The sequence below is a fragment of the Aulostomus chinensis genome, chromosome 1 (assembly GCF_037954235.1).
Source record: "Aulostomus chinensis isolate RoL2024-O1b breed Wild chromosome 1, RoL_Achi_v1.0, whole genome shotgun sequence".
NCBI lineage: Eukaryota > Metazoa > Chordata > Actinopteri > Syngnathiformes > Aulostomidae > Aulostomus > Aulostomus chinensis.
Window position 1 is genome coordinate 9,905,517 of NC_141320.1, and position 21,574 is coordinate 9,927,090.

Here is a 21,574-nt window from a genome sequence, read left to right on the forward strand (position 1 = left end):
CAACCTGCATTATCTGTTATGTTGCTGAGCAGAGGAAGGAGCTCAATGGTAGAGCGCTAGCTTAGCATGTGAGAGGTGGTGGGATCGGTGCCCTCGTTCTCCAGAAGACTTCAGCTTGTTCTGTTGTTGAGCTCTGATGAAACCACTGACTTTGAACCACACATAAAGTGAAGGAGTGACTTAAGATTGATGGCACCTGAGGAACTTCTAGGTTTCCTAAAATCAACTGGAAATTCATTCACCAGTTAAACAGTGACTCTACCAGAGGGGATGTAGCTCAGTGGTAGAGCGCATGCTGAGCATGTATGAGGCCCTGGGTTCAATCCCCGGCATCTCCAGCTGGTCCTTTGTAGCCTTCATCTTGTCAGCTAAAGTGATCCTTAAATGTGACAACAGTCAATTCACGATCAGAAGACATCTTCTACATGTTCAAGGTGGGCGAACTTTCCACAAATGTTCAAAATTACTTTTGAAAATGAAAACATAGATCAAACCTGCCCTGTCAATCACCCACAATGGGCGGATCGTCCCACTCCCTATCAGGTTCCCCACTCCGTGACCCAGGAGGCTCCCTCTCCCTATCAGGACTAGAAATCCATTGGGGTCTCCCTGCTCAGGTAGGAGTCCTGCCCACAACGTTAAGCTGTTGATGTTCTAGAGGAGACAACATCTGATCTTTGTTAGATCCACCAGTCAAAGGGTTTCTTTAAAGGCTGTAGCAGCTGAGAATGAGGAATTAATAACCATCTTAGTGAGGACATTTTGAAACATGATGACATTTTATTGACTTGTAGCACTGCAAAAATCATCTCCCCTCCAAAAACCCTCTTCTCCAACTCTGTACTCAAGTTGTCTCCTCATCAGGCACCACAGGATCCAGGACGTTCAGTCAAAAAATCATTAGTGATTTCAAAAATGGCCATCAGACACAAAATAAGACTTCAAACAGGTTTACAATTTTATTTGATGTTGACACATTTTGTCTATTTTGCCTCCACACTGTCCTTCATCACAGCATTTAACATCAGGACTGCTCCCAGATCAGCTCCATGACCTCATCCCAGCACCACAGTACCGCCCAAGTTCATCAAGGACAGCCAACATGAGCAGGTCTAGATTCACCTCCATCTTTGGAGGCTGTTGAATTTCCTCCTGAGGACCGTCAGGCTGTTTCCTTACTTTGCTGTGACCCAACAGCAGACAGCAACAAGGACTATGGTGCACTTGGTAAAACCACCATCTGGAGTCTGGACCAAGATGCTGATGTGATCCTTTGATGAGTTTAGAATCAGTCAGAGATCAAAGACTGAAGCAGGAGATCAATGCTCAGAACCCAGAGATCAAACACAGAATTCCGACATCACACATAGAATTCAGACATCAAACACAGAATTCAGAGATCAAAGACAGAATTCAGAGATCAAAGACAGAATTCAACGATCAATCAATGTGAGGAACCAGCGTCTCATGTGAAGATGCTTCTGAACTCATGAAGTGAAATCCTACCATACAGAGATAAATGAGTCCAACTGGACCTGAACAGGAGAGAAATAAAGGAGTTATTGTTATGTAATTGTTATTTATTTCCAGGCCAGGAGAGGGTTGGATTTTATTGGTTCATGTTGAAGTGAACTGACAGTGGGACTGTGGACCTGGGCTGAAGTCCAGCTCACTGCTGGTTTAATAAAACCACCTGATTGTTTTTCCTATCAGCTCTGATCTGATGGAAGAAACAAAAAGCCAAACTTCATTCGTCCGTGTCCAAACTCCACGTCTTTTGATGTGCAGCACTCCAGTTATTTGTTTCTTTCCAGACAGAAGCAGGTTGGTGGAGGAATAAAACCTCAACAGTGAACAAACAGCAATGAGAGAAGTGAATCCTGCACTCAGAGAAGTTGTGTCTGCACTCGCCAACCAGGAAACGCGTCTATCTTCTGTGTGACTGGGGCAGCTGCTCAGAGCTGCGTTTCTCAGCTGTGTGGGGGCGGGACTCTGTGTGTGATTGACAGGTCAACTGTCTGCCAGACAATGTTGTGGGACACAAACACAAAATGCGAGGTGCCATTTCCATTCTGGGTCAATCAGCTCTGGGACCGTTTTGTCTTTTGAATGAAGAAATGCGGGTAGCAGCTTGTAAAAATGCCCCGGCTCAACCACCAGACCTCTGTGTACACTGTCAAGAAAAAAAACTATAAAAAAACAGTAAAAAGTCTGGCAGCAGAGTTTCCAGACGAATACCGTCAAATTACAGTAATGAACTGTTCCACAAAATTACATGGAATAAACTGTAAAAATACACAGCAGGTTTCACAGTCCCAACTCATTAAATTACAGTCCATTTAGTGTTGATAAATGTGCATTCAACTGCAGGAAAACAGGCCCATCATGGAAAAACACATGAAGAACAAGGACCTTTCAGGTTCTTCTCTAAGTTCAGGGCTCTTACTGGTTCATTTATGAAACAAACCAGTCTATGAGCAGGAATTTCCCATTAAAAAGTTCATTTGACAGTGGAAAAGCAAGCATAGTCCATCAAAATAGCCAAGTTTAAGGTCAATCGCTGTCAATTGAAGCTATTTAGTTGTTACTTTATGAAACTGAGCCAACTTTCTACAGTGATTTCCTGTTAGATTCTGGTTTCTCCAAGTATAAAAACTACAACAATGTATAAACACAGAATCTGTACTTTGAACAATAGAGAATTTCTGCATATTTACAGTATCAGTCCATCACTTTAGAGGATTGGAATGTAAAAAAATCATTGGACAATGGAAATCATTTATCCTTTAACGAAACAACTTCAGTGCAGAGTTGATAACTGCACTTCAAACTTTGAACTGGTGTCCACATCAATGTGGAATTTGAGGAGGCCACAGCCACCAAATTTCCCAGAGTTCTTGACTATTTGCAGTCTCTTCCCTTGGAGAAGTCAAGTGGAACTACAAGACAAGGAGCAGAAATCCAAGCTGCTGGTGGACCACGTGGTGCTGTGTTGATGCTACTTTCCCACTCAAAGGGGATCGTGCAGGAATGTTCCACACGGTTGACCAAACTTCCATTGCAGAAGAGATTCAGGCAGTTCCACCCACGCCATGCATCCTTGTATGCTGTAAGTGTGAGGCAATACAATACAGTATGTTTCAGTGACATACATTTAGACAGAAGACCTTGGTTTATTGGGTGATGTTTATTGACATGCCAATTGGATTGTGGTGCCAATATGGCTGACTTGGTCGGTGTAAATCTTATCATCACAAAACAAAGTACACACAAATGTTCAAATTACTTTTCTAGACTTTAGTCCCCAAAGGAATTTCAGGCACCTGAAAGTGACTTTCATAAATCTGTGTGTGTGTGTACAGTACATGTCCCCAAAATGGACAATAAAATTATTGGTCCCCAATCTCAAGGATAAAATGATGCTCCAGTGATGTAGTGAGAGTTGCTACAAACCTCAAAATGATGCTACAGTGATGTAATGAGAGTTTCTTCTCAACTAAGAAATGATGCTACAGTGATGTAATGAGAGTTGCTACGATCCTAAAAATGATGCTGTCAGTGATGTAGTGAGAGTTGCTAAAAATCTCAAAATAAGGCTACAGTGATGTGGTGAGAGTTGCTACTAATCTCAAAATGATGCTACAGTGATGCAATGACAGTTTCTAATAACCTAAGAAATGAAGCGACAGTGATGTGGTGAGAGTTGCTACTAACCTAAGAAATGATACAACAGTAATGTGGTGAGAGTTGCTACGAACCTCAAAATGATGCTGACTATGATGTAATTACAGTTGCTACTAACATCAAAATGATGCTAAAGTGATGTAATAAGAGTTGCTAAAAACCTCAAAATGATGCTACAGTGATGTGGTGAGTTGCTTAAAACCTCAAAATGATGATACAGTGATGGAGTGAGAGTTGCTAAAAATCTCAAAATGATGCTGACAGTAATGTAGCGAGAGTTGCAACTAACCTCAAAATGATGCTTATAATGATGTCGTGAGAGTTGCTATTAAACTAAAAATGATGCTAAAGTGATGTAATGAGGGTTGCTTAAAACCTCAAAATGATGCTACAGTGATGTAGTGAGAGTTGCAAGAAACCTCTAAATGATGCTACAGTGATGTCATGAGAGTTGCTACATATTTCCAAATGATGCTAAAATGATGTAATGAAAGTTGCTAAAAACCTAAGAAATTATGCTGCAGTGATGTAGTGAGAGTTGCTACTATGCTAAAAATGATGCTGACAGTGATGTAGTGAGAATTGCTACGAACCTAAAAATGATGCTCCAGTGATGCAGTAAGAGTTGCTTAAAATCTCAAAATGATGCGACAGTGATGTGGTGAGAGTTTCTTAAAAAACTCCAAATGATGCGACAGTGATGTGGTGAGAGTTGCTACGGACCTCAAAATGATGCTCCAGTGATGTAGTGAGAGTTGCTAAAAACCTCAAAATGATGCTGACAGTAACGTAGTGAGAGTTGTGAAGAACCTCAAAATGATGCTACAGTGATGTAGTAAGAGTTGCTAAAAACATCAAAATGATGCTGACAGTAATGTAGTGAGAGTTGCTACGAATCACAAAATGATGCTGCAGTGATGTAATGAGAGTTGCTACTAATCTAAGAAATGATGCTCCAGTGATGTAATAAGAATTGCTACGTACCTAAGAAATGATGCTACAGTATTGTAGTGAGAGTTTCTACGAACCTCAAAATGATGCTACAGTAATAGAGTAGGAGTTGCTAAAAATGTCAAAATGATGCTAAAGTGATGTGGTGAGAGTTGCTACGATCCTCAAAATGATGCTACAGTAATTTATTAGGTTTCTAAAAACCTCAAAATGATGCTACAGTGATGAAGTGAGATTTGCTACTATCCTCAAAATGATGCTACAGTAATGTAGTAAAAGTTGCTAAAAATCTCAAAATGATGCTGACAGTAATGTAGTTAGAGTTGTTACGAACCTCAAAATGATACTACAGTAATGTAGTGAGAGTTGCTACGATCCTCAATATGATGCTACAGTAATGTATTAAGTTGCAAGAAACCTAAAAATGATGCTACAGTGATGTAGTAAGAGTTGCAAAAAACCTCAAAATGATGCTCCAGTGATGTAGTGAGAGTTGCTACGAACCTCAAAATGATGCTACAGTAATGAAGTAGGAGTTGCTACGAACCTTAAAATAATGCAACAATAATGTAGTAAGAGTTGCTACGAACCTCAAAAAAATGTGACAGTGATGTCAGAAGAATTGCTAATGATCTCAAAATGATGCTACAGTGATTTAGTAAGAATTGCTAATGAACTCAAAATGATACTAACAGTAATGGAGTGATAGTTGCTAATCAACTCAGTGATGCTTACAGTAATGGAGTAAGAGTTTCGAATAAGCTCAAAGTGATGCTGACAGTCATGTAGTAAGAGTTGCTACGGACCTCAATATAATGCGACAGTAATGTAGTAAAAGTCGCTACGAACCTCAAAATATTGCGACAGTGATGTCGGAAGAATTGCTAATGAACTTAAAATGATGCTAACAGTAATGTAGTGATAGTTGCTAATCAACTCAGTGATGCTTACAGTAATGTAGTAAGAGTTTCGAATAACCTCAAAGTGATGCTGACAGTCATGTAGTAAGAGTTGCTACGAACCTCAAAATAATGCGACAGTGATGTCAGAAGAATTGCTAAAGATCTCAAAATGATGCGACAGTGATTTAGAAAGAAATGCTCATGAACTCAAAATGATGCTAACAGTAATGGGGTGAACGTTTCGAATAACCTCAAAGTGATGCTGACAGATTTGTACTAAGAGTTGCTACGAACCTCAAAATAATGCGACAGTGATGTCGGAAGAAATGCTAATGATCTCAAAATGATGCGACAGTGATGTAGTAAGAATTGCTAATGAACTCAAAATGATGCTAACAGTAATGGAGTGAAACTTTCGAATAACCTCAAAGTGATGCTGACAGTCATGTAGTAAGTGTTGCTACAAACCTCAAAATAATGCGAAAGTAATGTAGTAAAAGTTGCTACGAACCTCAAAATATTGCGACAGTGATGTCGGAAGAATTGCGAATGAACTCAAGATGATGCTAACAGTAATGTAGTGATAGTTGCTAATCAACTCAGTGATGCTTACAGTCATGTAGTAGGTGTTTCGAATAACCTCAAAGTGATGGTGACAGTCATTAGGAAGAGTTGCTACGAACCTCAAAATGATGCGACAGTGATGTCGGAAGAATTGCTAAAGATCTCAAAATGATGCGACAGTGATGTCGAAAGAATTGCTAACAAACGCAAAATGATGCTAACAGTAATGTAGTGAAAGTTTCAATAACCTCAAAGTGATGCTGACAGTCGTGGTTAGAGTTGCAAGTAACCTAAAAATGATGCTGACAGTAATGTAGTAAGTGTTGCTAATAACCTCAAAATGATGCTAACAGTAACGTAGTGGTAGTTGATAATAAACTCAGCGATGCTTACAGTAATGTAGTAAGAGTTGCTACTAACCTCAAAATAATGCGACAGTGATGTCGGAAGAATTGCTAATGAACTCAAAATGATGCTAACAGTAATGTAGTGAAAGTTTCAATAAACTCAAAGTGATGCTGAAAGTCATGTAGTAAGAGTTAATACGAACCTCAAAATAATGCGACAGTGATGTAGTAAAACTTGCTAAAAACCTCAAAATAATGCTACAGTGATGTCGGAAGAATTGCTAATCATCTCAAAATGATGTGACAGTAATGGAGTAAGAATTGCTAATGAACTCAAAATTTTGCTTACAGTAATGGAGTGAAAGTTTCAAAAAACCTCAAAGTATTGCTGACAGTCATGTGGTTATTGTTGCTACGAACCTTTAAATAATGCAACAGTAATGCAATGAAAGTTGCTACGAACCTCAAAATAATGCGACAGTGATGTCAGAAGAATTGCTAATGATCTCAAAATTATGCTAACAGTAATGTAGTGAAAGTTTCGAATAACCTCAAAGTGATGCTGACAGTCATGTAGTAAGAGTTGCTACGAACCTCAAAATAATGCGACAGTAATGTAGTAAAAGTTGCTACGAACCTCAAAATATTGCGACTGTGATGTCGGAAGAATTGCTAATGAACTTAAAATGATGCTAACTGTAATGTAGTGGTAGTTGCTAATCAAGTCAGTGATGCTTACAGTGATGTAGTAAGTGTTTCGAATAACCTCAAAGTGATTGTGACAGTCATGTAGTAAGAGTTGCTACGAACCTCAAAATAATGCGACAGTGATGTCGGAAGAATTGCTAAAGATCTCAAAATGATGCGACAGTGATGTCAGAAGAATTGGTAATGATCTCAAAATGATGCTAACAGTAATGGAGTGAATGTTTCAAATAACCTCAAAGTGATGCTGACAGTCATGTACTAAGAGTTGCTACGAATCTCAAAATAATGTGACAGTAATGTAGTAAAAGTTGCACCGAACCTCAAAATATTGCGACAGTGATGTCGGAAGAATTGCTAATGAACTCAAGATGATGCGAACAGTAATGGAGTGAAACTTTTGAATAACCTCAAAGTGATGCTTACAGTCATGTAGTAAGAGTTGCTAATGAACTCAATTGAATGCAACAGTGATGTGAGAATTGCTCAAAAACTCAAAATGATGCTAACAGTAATGTAGTGATAGTTGCTAATAAACTCAAAGTGATGCTGACAGTAATGTAGTAAGAGTTGCTACGAACCTTAAAATAATGCAACAGTAATGTCGTAAGAGTTGCTACGAACCTCAAAATATTGCGACAGTGATGTCGGAAGAATTGCAAATGATCTCAAAATGATGCGACAGTGATGTAGTAAGAACTGCTAATGAACTCAAAATGATGCGAACAGTAATGGAGTGAAAGTTGCGAGTAACCTAAAAATGAGGCTGAAAGTAAAGTATTAAGAGTTGCTAATAACCTCAAAATGATGCGACAGTGATGTCGGAAGAATTGCTAATGAACTCAAAATGATGCTAACAGTAATGTAGTGAAAGTTTCAATAACCTCAAAGTGATGCTGACAGTCATGTGGTTAGAGTTGCAAGTAACCTAAAAATGATGCTGACAGTAATGTAGTAAGAGTTGCTAATAACCTCAAAATGATGCTAACAGTAACGTAGTGGTAGTTGCTAATAAACTCAGTGATGCTTACAGTAATGTAGTAAGAGTTGCTACTAACCTCAAAATGATGCGACAGTGATGTCGGAAGAGTTGCTCATGAACTTAAAATGATGCTAAAAGTAATGGAGTGAAAGTTTCAAATAACCTCAAAGTGATGATCACAGTCAAGTAGTAAGAGTTGCTACGAACCTCAAAATAATGCGACAGTGATGTCGGAAGAATTGCTAATGAACTAAAAATGATGCGACAGTGATGTAGTAAGAATTGCTAATGAACTCAAAATGATGCTAAAAGTAATGGAGTGAAAGTTTCAAATAACGTCAAAGTGATGCTGACAGTCATGTAGTAAGAGTTGCTACGAACCTTAAAATAATGCAACAGTAATGCAGAGAAAGTTGCTACGAACCTCAAAATAATGCGACAGTGATGTCGGAAGAATTGCTATTAAACTCAAAATGATGCTCACAGTAATGGAGTGAAAGTTTCAAAAAACCTCAAAGTGATGCTGACAGTCATGTCGCAAGTGTTGCTACGAATGTCAAAATAATGCGACAGTAATGTAGTAAAAGTTGCTACGAACCTCAAAATATTGCGACAGTGATGTCGGAAGAATTGCTAATGATCTCAAAATGATGCGACAGTGATGTAGTAAGAATTGCGAATGAACTCAAAATGATGCTAACAGTAATGGAGTGAAACTTTCGAATAACCTCAACGTGATGCTGACAGTCATGTAGTAAGTGTTGCTACGACCATCAAAATAAGGTTACAGTAATGTAGTAAAAGTTGCTACGAACCTCAAAATATTGCGAAAGTGATGTCGGAAGAATTGGTAATGAACTCAAGATGATGCTAACAGTAATGTAGTGATAGTTGCTAATCAACTCAGTGATGCTTACAGTAATGTAGTAAGTGTTTCGAACAACCTCAAAGTGATGCTGACAGTCATGTACTAAGAGTTGCTACGAACCTCAAAATGATGCGACAGTAATGTAGTAAAAGTTGCTACGAACCTCAAAATATTGCGACAGTGATGTCGGAAGAATTGCTAATGAACTTAAAATGATGCTAACAGTAATGTAGTGGTAGTTGCTAATCAAGTCAGTGATGCTTACAGTAATGTAGTAAGTGTTTCGAACAACCTCAAAGTGATTGTGACAGTCATGTAGTAAGAGTTGCTACGAACCTCAAAATAATGCGACAGTGATGTCGGAAGAATTGCTAGAGATCTCAAAATGATGCGACAGTGATGTCAGAAGAATTGGTAATGATCTCAAAATGATGCTAACAGTAATGGATTGAATGTTTCGAATAACTTCAAAGTGATGCTGACAGTCATGTACTAAGAGTTGCTACGAATCTCAAAATAATGCGACAGTAATGTCGTAAAAGTTGCAACAAACCTCAAAATATTGCGACAGTGATGTCGGAAGAATTGCTAATGAACTCAAGATGATGCTAACAGTAATGGAGTGAAACTTTCGAATAACCTCAAAGTGATGCTTACAGTCATGTAGTCAGTGTTGCTACGAACCTCAAAATAATGCGACAGTAATGTAGTAAAAGTTGCTACGAACCTCAAAATATTGCGACAGTGATGTCGGAAGACTTGCTAATGAACTTAAAATGATGCTAACAGTAATGTAGTGGTAGTTGCTAATCAAGTCAGTGATGCTTACAGTATTGTAGTAAGTGTTTCGAAAAACCTCAAAGTGATGCTGACGGTCATGTAGTAAGAGTTGCTACGAACCTGAAAATAATGCGACAGTGATGTCGGAAGAATTGCTAAAGATCTCAAAATGATGCGACACTGATGTCAGAAGAATTGGTAATGATCTCAAAATGATGCTAACAGTAATGGAGTGAACGTTTCGAATAACCTCAAAGTGATGCTGACAGTCATGTACTAAGAGTTGCTACGAATCTAAAAAAAAAATGCGACAGTAATGTAGTAAAAGTTGCTACGAACCTCAAAATATTGCGACAGTGATGTCGGAAGAATTGCTAATGAACTCAAAATGATGCTAACAGTAATGTAGTGATAGTTGCTAAGTAACTCAGTGATGCTTACAGTAATGTCGTAAGTGTTTCGAAAAACCTCAAAGTGATGCTGACAGTCATGTAGTAAGAGTTGCTACGAACCTTAAAATAATGCAACAATAATGTAGTTAGAGTTGCTACGAACCTCAAAATAATGTGACAGTGATGTAAGAAGAATTGCTAATGATCTCAAAATGACGCGACAGTGATTTAGTAAGAATTGCTAATGAACTCAAAATGATGCTAACAGTAATGGAGTGATAGTTGCTAATAAACTCAGTGATGCTTACAGTAATGTAGTAAGTGTTTCGAATAACCTCAAAGTGATGCTGACAGTCATGTAGTAAGAGTTGCTACGGACCTCAATATAATGTGACAGTAATGAAGTAAAAGTCGCTACGAACCTCAAAATATTTTGACAGTGATGTCGGAAGAATTGCTAATGAACTCAAAATGATGCTAACAGTAATGTAGTGATAGTTGCTAATCAACTCAGTGATGCTTACAGTAAAGTAGTAGGTGTTTCGAATAACCTCAAAGTGATGGTGACAGTCATTAGGAAGAGTTGCTACGAACCTCAAAATAATACGACAGTGATGTCAGAAGAATTGCTAAAGATCTCAAAATGATGCGACAGTGATTTAGTAAGAATTGCTCATGAACTCAAAATGATGCTAACAGTAATGGAGTGAACGTTTCAAATAACCTCAAAGTGATTCTGACAGTCATGTCCTAAGAGTTGCTACGAACCTCATAATAATGCGACAGTGATGTCGGAAGAATTGCTAATGAACTCAAGATGATGCTAAAAGTAATGTAGTAAATGTTTCGAATAACCTCAAAGTGATTCTGACAGTCATGTCCTAAGAGTTGCTACGAACCTCATAATAATGCGACAGTGATGTCGGAAGAATTGCTAATGAACTCAAGATGATGCTAAAAGTAATGTAGTAAATGTTTCGAATAACCTCAAAGTGATGCTGACAGTCATGTAGTAAGTGTTGCTACGAACCTCAAAATAATGCGACAGTAATGTCGTAAAAGTTGCTATGAACCTCAAAATATTGCGACAGTGATGTCGGAAGAATTGCTAATGAACTAAAAATGATGCTAACAGTAATGTAGTGATAGTTGCTAATCAACTCAGTGATGCTTACAGTAATGTAGGAAGAGTTTCGAACAACCTCAAAGTGATGCTGACAGTCATTTAGTAAGAGTTGCTACGAAACTCAAAATAATGCAACAATAATGCAGTAAGAGCTGCTACGAACCTCAAAATATTGTGACAGTAATGTCGGAAGAATTGCTAATGAACTCAAAATGATGCTAACAGTCATGTAGTGATAGTTGCTAATCAAGTCAGTGATGCTTAAAGTAATGTAGTAAGTGTTTCGAAAAACCTCAAAGTGATGCTGACAGTCATGTAGTAAGAGTTGCTACGAACCTCAATATAATGCGACAGTGATGTCAGAAGAATTGCTAATGATCTCAAAATGATGCGACAGTGATTTAGTAAGAATTGCTAATGAACTCAAAATGATGCTAACAGGAATGGAGTGAACGTTTCGAATAACCTCAAAGTGATGCTGACAGTGATGTACTAAGAGTTGCTACGAACCTCAAAATAATGCGACAGTAATGTAGTAAAAGTTGCGACGAACCTCAAAATAATGTGACAGTTACGTAAGAAGAATTGCTAATGATCTCAAAATGATGCGACAGTGATGTAGTAAGAATTGCTAATGAAATCAAAATGATGCTAACAGTAATGGAGTGAAAGTTTCGAATAACCTCAAAGTGATGCTGACAGTCATGTAGTAAGAGTTGCTACGAACCTCAAAATAATGCGACAGTGATGTCAGAAGAATTGCTAATGATCTCAAAATGATGCGACAGTGATTTAGTAAGAATTGCTAATGAACTCAAAATGATGCTAACAGTAATGGAGTGATAGTTGCTAATCAACTCAGTGATGCTTACAGTAATGTGGTAAGTGTTTCGAATAACCTCAAAGTGATGCTGACAGTCATGTAGTAAGAGTTGCAACGGACCTCAATATAATGCAACAGTAATGTAGTAAAAGTCGCTACGAACCTCAAAATATTTCGACAGTGATGTCCGAAGAATTGCTAATGAACTAAAAATGATGCTAACAGTAATGTAGTGGTAGTTGCTAATCAACTCAGTGATGCTTACAGTAATGTAGTAGGTGTTTCGAATAACCTCAAAGTTATGGTGACAGTCATGTACTAAGAGTTGCTACGGACCTCAAAATAATGCGACAGTAATGTAGTAAAAGTTGCTACGAACCTCAAAATATTGCGGTAGTGATGTCGGAAGAATTGCTAATGAACTCAAGATGATGCTAACAGTAATGGTGTGAAACTTTCGAATAACCTCAAAGTGATGCTGACAGTCATGTAGTAATTGTTGCTACGAACCTCAAAATAATGCGACAGTAATGTAGTAAAAGTTGATACGAACCTCAAAATAATGTGACAGTTACGTAAGAAGAATTGCTAATGATCTCAAAATGATGCGACAGTGATTTAGTAAGAATTGCTAATGAACTCAAAATGATGCTAACAGTAATGGAGTGAACGTTTCGAATAACCTAAAAGTGATGCTGACAGTGATGTACTAAGAGTTGCTACGAACCTCAAAATAATGCGACAGTGATGTCAGAAGAATTGCTAAAGATCTCAAAATGATGCGACAGTGATTTAGTAAGAATTGCTCATGAACTCAAAATGATGCTAACAGTAATGGAATGAACGTTTCGAATAACCTCAAAGTGATGCTGACAGTCTTGTTCTAAGAGTTGCTACGAACCTCAAAATAATGCGAAAGTGATGTTGGAAGAAGTGCGAATGATCTCAAAATGATGCGACAGTGATGTAGTGAAAGTTGCTAATGAACTCAAAATGATGCTAACAGTAATGGAGTGAAACTTTCGAATAACATCATTGTGATGCTGACAGTCATGTAGTAAGTGTTGCTACAAACCTCAAAATAATGCGAAAGTAATGTAGTAAAAGTTGCTACGAACCTCAAAATATTGCGACAGTGATGTCGGAAGAATTGCTAATGAACTTAAAATGATGCTAACAGTAATGTAGTGGTAGTTGCTAATCAAGTCAGTGATGCTTACAGTAATGTAGTAAGTGTTTCGAACAACCTCAAAGTGATGGTGACAGTCATGTAGTAAGAGTTGCTACGAACCTCAAAATAATGCGACAGTGATGTCGGAAGAATTGCTAAAGATCTCAATTCAATGCGACAGTGATGTCGTGAGAATTGTTCATGAACTCAAAATGATGCTAACAGTAATGGAGTGAACGTTTCGAATAACCTCAAAGTGATGCTGACAGTGATGTACTAAGAGTTGCTACGAACCTCAAAATAATGCGACAGTAATGTAGTAAACGTTGCTACGAACCTCAAAATAATGTGACAGTTACGTAAGAACAATTGCTAAAGATCTCAAAATGATGCGACAGTGATTTAGTAAGAATTGCTCATGAACTCAAAATGATGCTAACAGTAATGGAATGAACGTTTCAAATAACCTCAAAGTGATGCTGACAGTCTTGTACTAAGAGTTGCTACGAACCTCAAAATAATGCGACAGTGATGTTGGAAGAAGTGCTAATGATCTCAAAATGATGCGACAGTGATGTAGTGAAAGTTGCTAATAAACTCAAAATGATGCTAACAGTAATGGAGTGAAACTTTCGAATAACCTCAAAGTGATGCTGACAGTCATGTAGTAAGTGTTGCTACGAACCTCAAAATAATGCGAAAGTAATGTAGTAAAAGTTGTTACGAACCTCTAAATATTGCGACAGTGATGTCGGAAGAATTGCTAATGAACTCAAGATGATGCTAACAGTAATGGAGTGAAACTTTCGAATAACCTCAAAGTGATGCTGACAGTCATGTAGTAAGTGTTGCTACGAACCTCAAAATATTGCGACAGTGATGTCGGAAGAATTGCTAATGAACTTAAAATGATGCTAACAGAAATGTAGTTGTAGTTGCTAATCAAGTCAGTGATCCTTACAGTCATGTAGTAAGTGTTTCGAACAACCTCAAAGTGATGCTGACAGTCATGTAGGAAGAGTTGCTGCGAACCTTAAAAGAATGCGACAGTGATGTTGGAAGAATTGCTAAAGATCTCAAAATGATGCGACAGTGATGTCAGAAGAATTGGTAATGATCTCAAAATGATGCTAACAGTAATGGAGTGAACGTTTCCAATAACCTCAAAGTGATGCTGACAGTCTTGTACTAAGAGTTGCTACGAACCTCAAAATAATGTGACAGTGATGTCGGAAGAATTGCTAATGATCTCAAAATGATGCGACAGTGATTTAGTAAGAATTGCTCATGAACTCAAAATGATGCTAACAGTAATGGAGTGAACGTTTCGAATAACCTCAAAGTGATGCTGACAGTCATGTACTAAGAGTTGCTACGGACCTCAAAATAATGCGACAGTAATGTAGTAAAAGTTGCTACGAACCTCAAAATATTGCGGTAGTGATGTCGGAAGAATTGCTAATGAACTCAAGATGATGCTAAACGTAATGGTGTGAAACTTTCGAATAACCTCAAAGTGATGCTGACAGTCATGTAGTAATTGTTGCTATGAACCTCAAAATAATGCGACAGTTACGTAAGAAGAATTGCTAATGATCTCAAAATGATGCGACAGTGATTTAGTAAGAATTGCGAATGAACTCAAAATGATGCTAACAGTAATGGAGTGATAGTTTCGAATAACCTCAAAGTGATGCTGACAGTGATGTACTAAGAGTTGCTACGAACCTCAAAATAATGGGATAGTAATGTAGTAAAAGTTGCTACGAACCTCAAAATAATGTGACAGTTACGTAAGAAGAATTGCTAATGATCTCAAAATGATGCGACAGTGATGTAGTAAGAATTGCTAATGATCTCAAAATGATACGACAGTGATTTAGTAAGAATTGCTCATGAACTCAAAATGATGCAAACAGTAATGGAGTGAACGTTTCGAATAACCTCAAAGTGATGCTGACAGTAATGTAGTAAGAGTTGGTACGAACCTTAAAATAATGCAACAATAATGTAGTAAGAGTTGCTACGAACTTTAACATAATGCAAAAATAATGTAGTAAGAGTTGCTACGAACCTCAAAATATTGCAACAGTGATGTCGGAAGAATTGCGAATGATCTCAAAATGATGCGACAGTGATGTAGTAAGAATTGCTAATGAACTCAAAATGATGCTAACAGTAATGTACTGATAATTGCTATTCAACTCAGTGATGCTAACAGTAATGGAGTGAAAGTTGCGAATAACCTCAAAGTGATGCTGAAAGTCATGTAGTAAGAGTTGCTACGAACCTCAAAATAATGCGACAGTGATGTCGGAAGAATTGCTAATGATCTCAAAATGATGTGACAGTGATGTAGTAAGAATTGCTAATGAACTCAAAATGATGCTAACAGTAATGGAGTGAAAGTTTCGAAAAACCTCAAAGTGATGCTGACAGTCATGTGGTTTGAGTTGCGAGTAAATTAAAAATGATCCTGACAGTGATGTCGTACGAATTGCTATTGACCTCAAAACGATGCTAACAGTAACGTAATGATAGTTACTAATAAACTCAGTGATGCTTACAGTAATGTAGTAAGTGTTTTGAACAACCTCAAAGTGATGCTGACAGTCATGGAGTAAGAGTTCCTACTAACCTCAAAATAATGCGACAGTGATGTCGTAAGAATTGCTAAAAAACTCAAAATGATGCTAACAGTAATGTAGTGATAGTTGCTAATAAACTCAAAGTGATGCTGACAGTAATGTAGTAAGAGTTGCTACGAACCTTTAAATAATGCAACAATAATGTAGTAAGAGTTGCTATGAACCTCAAAATAATGCGACAGTAATGTAGTAAAAGTTGCTACGAACCTAAAAATATTGAGACAGTGATGTCAGAAGAATTGCTAAAGATCTCAAAATGATGCGACAGTGATTTAGGAAGAATTGCTAATAAACTCAAAATGATGCTAACAGTAATGTAGTGAGAGTTGCTACAAACCTTTAAATAATGCAAAAATAATGTAGTAAGAGTTGCTACGAACATCAAAATAATGCGAAAGTGATGTCGGAAGAATTGCTAATGATCTCAAAATGATGCGACACTGATGTAGTAAGAATTGCTAATGAACTCAAAATGATGCGAACAACAAAGGAGTGAAAGTTTCGAATAACCTCAAAGTGATGCTGACAGTCATGTAGTTAGAGTTGCTACTAACCTCAATTTAATGCTGCAGTGATGTGTGAGAGTTGATAGTAATTTCAAAATCACGCTAAAGTGATGTAATGAGAGTTGCTACATACCTAAGAAATGATGCTAAAGTGATGTGGTGAGAGTTGCTACGAACCTCAAAATGATGCTACAGTAATGTCGTGAGAGTTGCTACGATCCTCAAAATGATGCTAAAGTGATGGAATGAGAGTTGCGACAAACCTAAGAAGTGATGCTACAGTGATGTCGTGAGAGTTGCTACTTACCTCAGAAATGATGCTACAGTGATGTGGTGAGAGTTGCTACGAACCTAAAAATGATGCGACAGTGATGTAATGAGAGTTGCTAGGAATCTCAAAATGATGCTCCAGTAATGTCGTGAGAGTTGCGACTATCCTCAAAATTATGCTACAGTGATGTAATGAGAGTTGCTACAAATGTCCAAATGATGCTAGAGTGATGTAATGAGAGTTGCTACAAACCTAAGAAATGATGCTACAGTGATGTGGTGAGAGTTGATAGTAATTTCAAAATCACGCTGAAGTGATGTAATGAGAGTTGCTACTTACCTAAGAAATGATGCTACAGTGATGTGGTGAGAGTTGCTACGAATCTCAAAATGATGCTAAAGTAATGTCGTGAGAGTTGCGACTATCCTCAAAATGATGCGACAATGATTTCGTGATAGTTGCTACGATCCTCAAAATGATTCTACAGTGATGTTATGACAGTTGCTACTAACCTAAGAAATTATGCTGACAGTGTTGTGGTGACAGTTGATAGTAATTTCAAAATCATGCTAAAGCGATGTCATGAGAGTTGCTTCTAACCAAACAAATGATGCTCCAGTGATGTGGTGAGAGTTGCTCCAAACCTCAAACTGATACTTCCAGTAATGTCGTGAGAGTTGCTACAAACCTCAAAATGATGCTGCAGTGATGTCATGGGAGTTGCTACTAACCTAAGAAATGATGCTACAGTTATATAATGAGAGTTGCTACAAATGTCAAAATGATGCAACAGTGATGTAGTGAGAGTTGATAGTAATTTCAAAATCACGCTAAAGTGATGTCGTGAGAGTTGCTACGATCCTCAAAATGATGCTCCAGCGATGTGGTGAGAGTTGATAGTAATTTCAAAATCACGCTAAAGTGATGTCTTGAGAGTTGCTACGATCCTCAAAATGATGCTAAAGTGATGTAATGAGAGTTGCTACTTACCTAAGAAATGATGTTACAGTGATGTGGTGAGAGTTGCTAGGAACCTCAAAATGATGCTAAAGTGATGTAATGAGAGTTGCTCCGAATCTCAAAATGATGCTCCAGCGATGTGGTGAGAGTTGATAGTAATTTCAAAATCACGCTAAAGTGATGTCTTGAGAGTTGCTACGATCCTCAAAATGATTCTAGGGTGGTGTATTGAGAGTTGCTACTTACCTCAGAAATGATGCTGCAGTGATGTGGTGAGAGTTGCCACGAATCTTAAAATGATGCTACAGTAATGTCGTGAGAGTTGCGACTATCCTCAAAATGATGCGACAGTGATGTAGTGAGAGTTGCTACGATCCTCAAAATGATGCTACAGTGATGTTATGACAGTTGCTACTAACCTAAGAAATTATACTGACAGTGTTGTGGTGAGAGTTGATAGTAATTTCAAAATCATGCTAAAGTGATGTCATGAGAGTTGCTTCTAACCGAAGAAATGATGCTACAGTGATGTTGGCAGAGTTGGTACGATGCTCAAACTGATGCTTCCAGTAATGTAGTGAGGGTTGCTACAAACCTCAAAATGATGCTACAGTGATGTCATGGGAGATGCTACTAACCTAAGAAATGATGCTACAGTGATGTAGTGAGAGTTGCTACAAACCTCAAAATGATGCGACAGTGATGTGGTGAGAGTTGCTACCAACCTAAGAAATGATGCGACAGTGATGTAATGAGAGTTGCGACAAACCTAAGAAGTAATGCTACAGTGATGTGGTGAGAGTTGATACTAATTTCAAAATAATGCTAAAGTGGTGTCGTGAGAGTTGCTACGAACCGCAAAATGATGCTACAGTGATGTAATGAGAGTTGCTACTTACCTAAGAAATGATGCTACAGTGATGTGGTGAGAGTTGCTACGAACCTCAAAATGATGGTACAGTGATGTAATGACAGTTGCTAGGAATCTCAAAATGATGCTCCAGTAATGTCGTGAGAGTTGCGACTATCCTCAAAATGATGCGACAGTGATGTAATGAGAGTTGCTACAAATGTCCAAATGATGCTTAAGTGATGTAATGAGAGTGGCTACAAACCTAAGAAATGATGCTACAGTGATGTAATGAGAGTTGCTACAAATGACCAAATGATGCTAGAGTGATGTAATGAGATTTGCTACAAACCTAAGAAATGATGCTACAGTGATGTGGTGAGAGTTGCTACGAACCTCAAAATCATGCTACAGTGATGTAATGAGAGTTCCTACGAATCTCAAAATGATGCAGCAGTGATGTAATGAGAGTTGCTACGATCCTCAAAATGAGGTGGCAATGATGTAGTGAGAGTTAACACAAATCTCAAAATGATGCTGACAGTGATATAGTGAGAGTTGATACTAATCTCAAAATGATGCTAAAGTGATGTAATGAGAGTTGCTACAAATCTAAGAAGTAATGGGACAGTGATGTGGTGAGAGTTGATAGTAATTTCAAAATAACGCTAAAGTGGTGTAATGAGAGTTGCTACTTCCCTAAGAAATGATGCTACAGTGATGTAATGAGAGTTGCTACTAATCTCAAAATGATGCTAGAGTGATGTAATGAGATTTGCTAAAAACCTAAGAAATGATGCTACAGTGATGTGGTGAGAGTTGATAGTAATTTCAAAATCATGCTAAAGTGATGTAATGAGAGTTGCTACTTACCTAAGAAATGATGCTACAGTGATGTCATGGGAGTTGCTACTGACCTCAGAAATGATGCTACAGTGATGAATTGAGAGTTGCTACAAATGTCAAAATGATGCGACTGATGTAGTGAGAGTTGCTACGATCCTCAAAATGATGCTACATTCATGTGGTGAGAGTTGATAGTAATTTCAAAATCATGCTAAAGTGATGTAATGAAAGTTGCTACATACCTAAGAAATGATGCTACAGTGATGTGGTGAGAGTTGCTACGAACCTCAAAATGATTCAACAGTGATGTAATGAGAGTTGCTACTAACCGAAGAAATGATGCTACAGTGATGTCGTGAGAGTTGCTACGAATCTCAAAATGATGCTACAGTAATGACGTGAGAGTTGCTACTATCCTAAAAATGATGCGACAGTGATGTGGTAATTACGATGAAGCTAATAATGAAATTACAGTGATGTAGTGAGAGTTGCTACTAACCTCAAAATGATGTTGAAAGTGATGTAGTGAGAGTGGCTAAAAACCTCAAAAACGATGCTATAGTGATGTCTTAAGAATTGCTACGAACCAAAGAAATGATGCTCCAGTGATGTAGTGAGAGTTGCTCCGATCCTCAAAATGAGGTGGCAGTGATGTAGTGAGAGTTGATACTAATCTCAAAATGATGCTGACAGTGATGTGGTGAGAGTTGATTGTAATTTAAAAATCACGCTAAAGTGATGTAATGAGAGTTGCTACTTACCTAAGAAATGATTCTACAGTGATGTGGTGAGAGTTGCGACTATCCTCAAAATTATGCTACATTGATGTCATGAGAGTTGCTACGAATCTCAAAATGATGCTACAGTGATGTGGTGAGAGTTGCGACTATCCTCAAAATGATGCGACAGTGATGTAATGAGAGTTGCTACGATCCTCAAAATGATGCTACAGTGATGTGGTGAGAGTTGCTACTATCCTCAAAATGAGGTGACAGTGATGTAGTGAGAGTTGCTACGAATCTCAAAATGATGCTACAGTGATGTAGTGGGAGTTGCTACGAATCTCAAAATGATGCTACAGTAATGTCATGGGAGTTGCTACTTACCTAAGAAATGATGCTACAGTGATGTAATGAGAGTTGCTACGAATCTCAAAACGATGCTACAGTAATGTCATGGGAGTTGCTACTTACCTAAGAAATGATGCTACAGTGATGTGGTGAGAGTTGCTACGAATCTCAAAACGATGCTACAGTAATGTCGTGAGAGTTGCGACTATCCTCAAAATGATGCGACAGTGATGTAGTGAGAGTTGCTACGATCCTCAAAATGATGCTAAAGTGATGTAATGAGAGTTGCTACAAACCTAAGAAATTATGCTACAGTGATGTGGTGAGAGTTGCGACTATCCTCAAAATGATGCTACAGTGATGTGGTGAGACTTGCTACGAATCTCAGAATGATGCTACAGTAATGTCGTGAGAGTTGCTACGATCCTCAAAATGATGCTACAGTGATGCGATAATTGCGATGAAGCTCAAAATGAAACTACAGTGATGTATTAAGAGTTGCTTAAAACCTCAAAATGATGTTGAAAGTGATGTAGTGAGAGTTGCTAGGAACCTCAAAATGATGCAGGGTGACTTTGTGGAAAGTCTTGCACTCCCAACACATTCATTCTCACTAATGCAGTGACAGGTCAGAGCCAAGGGAGCCTCCATGTCCACAGATGTCCACATGGCAGCTGGACTTCCTTTTTCACTCCTTCCCGTTCCTCCTGGTACTTTTTGACCACCGTTTGTTTGATGGTCTGAAAATGACACCCAGAGTAAATCAATACATTGAAATTAGAGATGAAATAAACTGGAGATATCAACTACTGCTTTAGATCATTTCCACACAAACCTTTCTGGTTGGCAAACATATGAGGCTCAAGGACCTGAACCAGTTCCCTGAACCCTTCCCTCTCAACAATGCTGAGGGGCTGGCAGTCCTTCAGGATGAAATTCAGCAGAGCCTCATCCAGCATCTGCTTCCTGGAAGCTGGATGGTTAAAGATGAAGGAGAGAAGAAATGAATAGGAATTAATTCTCCATGAAGCAACTGTGAGTCAGTTGGAGAGTGGCTGTATACCTGAGTTCATCCTGGTGGATCTGGGATTTCATTCTCATGCCTGGCCCCATCATGCCTCAGCACTG

The 21,574-nt window shown here is 38.2% G+C and overlaps 1 non-coding gene across 1 annotated transcript; it reads left to right on the plus strand.

Annotated features, from left to right (window-relative positions):
* Positions 1 to 266: 266 nt before the first annotated feature.
* On the plus strand, positions 267 to 338 carry trnaa-agc (transfer RNA alanine (anticodon AGC)). The gene has a single exon. It is a non-coding gene; the product is annotated as a tRNA-Ala (tRNA).
* Positions 339 to 21,574: the final 21,236 nt, after the last annotated feature.